Here is a 5,098-nt window from a genome sequence, read left to right as displayed (position 1 = left end):
GAATGAATTTTAAACTTCTCGCGGTCCGCGACGCATTTAGCCAGGCATGAGGGGCTTCTTCCTAACTGTTCCTGATTAGGAACTGCGCAGTCTGCGAACTAGCGCCGCTAGACGAACTGCGGTACGTTGGAAAAACAGCAGCAGCGTACGAAGGAAAATTGCTGGGTCTGTCGATGGCTTTCCGGCAACGAAATGCTATCGGAAAGCCGGCAATGTGTACTGCAGTCCGCAGTATTTTTACACTGCCGACGGAACCGATAGGCAGCGTAAAAATATGAGTTGCGTGGAGCGTTAATTCGCAGCGAAGTAGCTACATGTACTACTTCATAAACGTAGCCGCAGGATCCATTGCTTTACACTAATGCAGCATTCCCGCCTGTTTCTAAAGCGGCGGAAAAATGAAAAACCTTATTCCAGGTGCGTAGTTCCTATAGTTATTGGCGCAGTTTGCGACACAGTAATTTATACGCGACATTGGGAAGCACCGCTAACTACCTGACACGGCTCCGCCCATGGGTCGGTTCCGGCTGCACGTTCACTCAGTGCACGTTTCCGATATGGATAAGTTGTTGGTTATATGAACGCCGAAATATTTGCAGAAACTTACGCTCTCTAAAGGAATGTTATCAAATAAATAGGTAGGGCAAACTTTATTATTACGGCATATTCGCATCGATGTTTGAATGCTGCATGCGCCACCTTTTAGTCCAGTTAAGCAATGTGTTCAAATCGTCCTGAAGGGAGTGCGTGCTGGCGTCATTATTGCGCAATCATCTGCAGAAAGAGAAATTTTAGATGAGATGTTATCAGGTCGATCGTTGAGGTAGATCAAAAAGTAATTACCCCTGTAGAAGACCACATTTTACGGGTGTTCAATAAACTTCATTCTGATATGCTCATATGGCCAGCAGGCATGTAACACAAAATAAAAAGAATAGAGAACCCATTATACATCGTTTGCCATATCTGATAGAGGTCATAGCCTGAGGCTAGCGCCCTGCTAGAACATTCGAGATGCTGTACCGGCGTATTCACGAATCTGTTCGTAAGCGATGCCAGCTTGCGAAAACAAGCGCCCTCCAATCCTGCGTACATCGAAAACATATTTAGTAAAAGCGGCCGGCAAATGAGACCGGGCTTTTACACACAACAGACAGAAAATAGAACGTGGAACATTTGGCGCGTGTTTTAACTCGAATATAGGCATGATAATCGAGAAAGCGAGTCAAGTACTTCTAACTAACGAACACCCGGGACTAGGACAGGGACAAAAAAAAGTCTTTGATTGCGGGTTATGTTTATCATATCCCAAAGTGCAAACCAGCCCACGAAAACAGGTTTAAGCATGCTTTTTTGCCGCCCGATGCTGTCGAATACAAGGAGTGCCAGAAAGCCGGTACGGTGATAGCCGCCTGCATAGCGGCGCCCACACGATTTCGTTGCACTTTGTTCCTGACCACACGCTGAAGTGTCACCAATACACATACCGCGCATGCTTTCGAATCGCGTTATATTTTGTTCCCTTCAGTGTATGTATTGAGCGAATTCAGCAAACATTCACCTCGGTTACGCTTGCCGAATTTTCATTCTCGTCTCTTGTTTGACATTGCTGACTCAAAATATTCACCGTTGGGATTTGCCTTTATGCCTTCGTTGGATCTCCCGCGTGCGTGAATTTACTCCCGAGCGCCGAGAATGATGCCGCGTCACCCAGAAACCCGAGCTTAACGCAGGATGAGCTTAACTCAGCTCGCGACCGAGTGAGAGGCACCCTAAAGGCAAACAAGCGAGCTTGGAGTGCCGCGCCTGCTTTCTAATTTGCATACATGGGCGAGAGCTCGGAGCTGGAAAGCCTAAACGTGAGAAATGGACGATCGTGCAAAATGCTGCGTCCGCCAGTGATATTGTACGTTACCTCTACATAAAGGAAAGGTAGCTATTCCAAGCGACAGATGAAAAGTGAAGCGCGAGTCACGCTGTGGTAAACCTTCTTGTTTCTATTGAGAGTCGCTCATTGTTGGTCCAAGTGCTTCCGGGCCACGCCCACAGTACACTCGTCTGTCTGGAGGTAGAGCCGCGAGAACACGGCTCATCGAACAATGTCGTGCGCTACTCGTGATTCTGCACCCATTCATCTTCCGCTGCTGGTTTTCTTGCCGGCCAACACCACACCTCGCAACAGTGCGAAAGCTAAATAGTGTGTTCATATGCCTGAGAAAACTCGGAATAGTTGGATTTCGAACGGAGTAGTTTTTCTATGGAAGCTGCAATAGAAGATGGCCACCCGCCGACGTCTCTGGCGCTGGCTGCGCGTGGTTGCGCGATCTTCACGGCTTCCCGAGCTTTCTGGCGCTAGCAGCGCGTATGGATATATCGTGCAATAAATAGGTTTCGTGGTAAGCCTAACCTTCTCAAGTCATTTTAACGCGCATAGGACATCGTTCTGCGAAATATTCTTCCCTAAATATGCGTTACATTTAAGACGTTGTTGCAAGCTAGCACAAGTTATACGCGAGGCGAAGCGAACCAATTTGAGACGCAGGCGCAATCATTCGGCGTCGGCTACAGATGCGCGCTCACCAGTCAGCCGGGGAGTCGCCTCCCCTTACCTTCGTGGACGCTTCGAAATCTGTAAGCATCAAGTGTGTTTCTGCGGGTATACGGAGAAAAAAAAAGAAAAAAAAAACTTGGCAGGTTTTCGCTCATGCTTTCGCCGGCGCTAACGCAATTTTTACTCCAGGCAGAACGGAACAGAACAAAGAAAAAAAAAACGGATAGGTTTACGTGATCGCGTTCTCGATTCAAAAGAATGAGCTAACAAAATTCGTTAATTCACGCTTCGTTCATAGAACTGCATATTCCATTACGCCTGACGTAGAAATCGCAGATCATCAATGGTTTTTTAAAGACCCCAAATTACTGTGTTAAGAGACACTTAAATAAAAGACATTACAGGTAGTAGGCAAACGGTCTCTGTGTTTTGTGACCACAGTTTTCAAGTGCACCGTGCAAGCAAAATTCTCCACCAAATATTTTGGAATGTCGAGAGAAGCATTTTTAATCACTTATAACGCCTTAGCTGGTGTAGAAGGAAATAAGGGTACCCTACACCGAGTTAAACATAGTGTAAATAGATTCTGACCATGCGTATTGTTCTCACCAACAATTATATCTTTTTATTTATTATTACCTCAAAAGCTTGGTGTTTAACATGAGGGATGGGCTGTTATTTAATGACAATGATTCAGTGGAAGACTTGAATACTTAGGTGCACGTTAAAGAATTCGCAAGGTGTAATTGGTACTCAGCCTTGTTCGATCACAATGTGGGATTGGCACGTAAGTCAGGGGATTTCGATGTTCAACTTTATGTCTTTGCCTCAAATTCGCACCAGCACTGAAGTAGCAACACTAGAAAAGCAGCTGCAGCGTTCATATCCGGTTTTACTTTGGGCCACCACATAGCTCCCAGAACACGGGCGCCGATTTGTCCGGCGTGGGATGCAGTAACTCTGATGGGCGAGGGAGAGAGCGAGTACCCAGAGAGAGAAAATAAAAGAGATAGAAAGAGAAAGAAAAGATAGGAATGGCAGAAATTGAGCTCGCAGAAACTCCCTTAGTCGCGAACAAAACCTGTCGCCATTATGTACTGGCACGCTCTCTCTTCTTCTGCTTCGCTCCCAGAACACGGGCGCCGATTTGTCCGGCGTGGGATGCAGTAACTCTGATGGGCGAGGGAGAGAGCGAGTACCCAGAGAGAGAAAATAAAAGAGATAGAAAGCGAAAGAAAAGATAGGAATGGCGGAAATTGAGCTCGCAGAAACTCCCTTAGTCGCGAACAAAAACTGTCGCCATTATGTACTGGCACGCTCTCTCTTCTTCTGCTTCGCTCCCAGAACACGGGCGCCGATTTGTCCGGCGTGGGATGCAGTAACTCTGATGGGCGAGGGAGAGAGCGAGTACCCAGAGAGAGAAAATAAAAGAGATAGAAAGCGAAAGAAAAGATAGGAATGGCGGAAATTGAGCTCGCAGAGACTCCCTTAGTCGCGAACAAAAACTGTCGCCATTATTTACTGGCACGCGCTCTCTCTTCTGCTTCGCTCCCAGAACACGTGCGTCAATTGGTCCGGCGTGGGATGCAGTAACCCTGATGGGCGAGGGGGAGAGATAGATAGAAAGAAACAGAAGCGGAGAGAACGGAAGAAATAGGGACATAGACAAGAAAGAACGAGAAAGCGAAGCACACAGAGACAGGAAGAAACACACGTGGAAAGAAACAACTGAGAGAAGGGAACAAGACAAGGAACGCAGCCCGCCCTTCTACGAGGCTTGGCACCACAAGTGCGAAGCGGCCTTAATGTTTCTGATTGGACGATCATGTGCGGTGCACAGTGTTCTACATTGCTGGCGCAGCTAATGATGTGAATTTTTTCTTTTCACAACGATTGAAGTCGCGCTCGTAAGAAGACGCAGCGCTCTTGGCGTTGCAGCAAACGATACAACAGTCGCCCGCCGTTGTGGCGCATCGGATATGCTGTTGCTCTGTGAAACACGAGGTCGCGGGATCAAATCGGGTTTCGATGAGGGCTAAATTTATACACGCCTCCGTCAGTGAAAATAACGCACAGTCCCTCACGTCTCATGGACGTATCGTGGTTTGTGAAACCGCCCAATTCCATTTAATACGACGAAGCCATTTCTTGCCACGTGCTGCAAGGATCACCATAAGTTTGGTTGCCGCGGTGTTGTACGAATTCTACACGAGCAAGAGTATGCGTGCCATCACGCAGTAGCTTTAAATGATTGGGATTTCCTCTTGTGGAGAATGTAGAACGATAAAGCCAAAGTGAAATCACAGTACTACAATATTCTCAGACAACTAGTGAGAAACCAGCAATGCTTAACAGGTTACGTGAATCTACAGCAGCAGTTAAATTTGGAGCATTGCTTAATGCGTTTTGGGGGAATATTTTTAGTTCAAGTCACGCAAAGAAATACAATCGGAGCTGACCAGTCCGAATTGCATGCGTCATTTTACGGAAAAAAAATGCTGGGATTTGTTTAAGCAATAGTCCAACATGCGAGCCTAAGTGTTCCTG

The sequence above is a fragment of the Rhipicephalus sanguineus genome, chromosome 1, assembly GCF_013339695.2.
Source record: "Rhipicephalus sanguineus isolate Rsan-2018 chromosome 1, BIME_Rsan_1.4, whole genome shotgun sequence".
NCBI lineage: Eukaryota > Metazoa > Arthropoda > Arachnida > Ixodida > Ixodidae > Rhipicephalus > Rhipicephalus sanguineus.
This window is presented reverse-complemented; position numbering follows the sequence as displayed.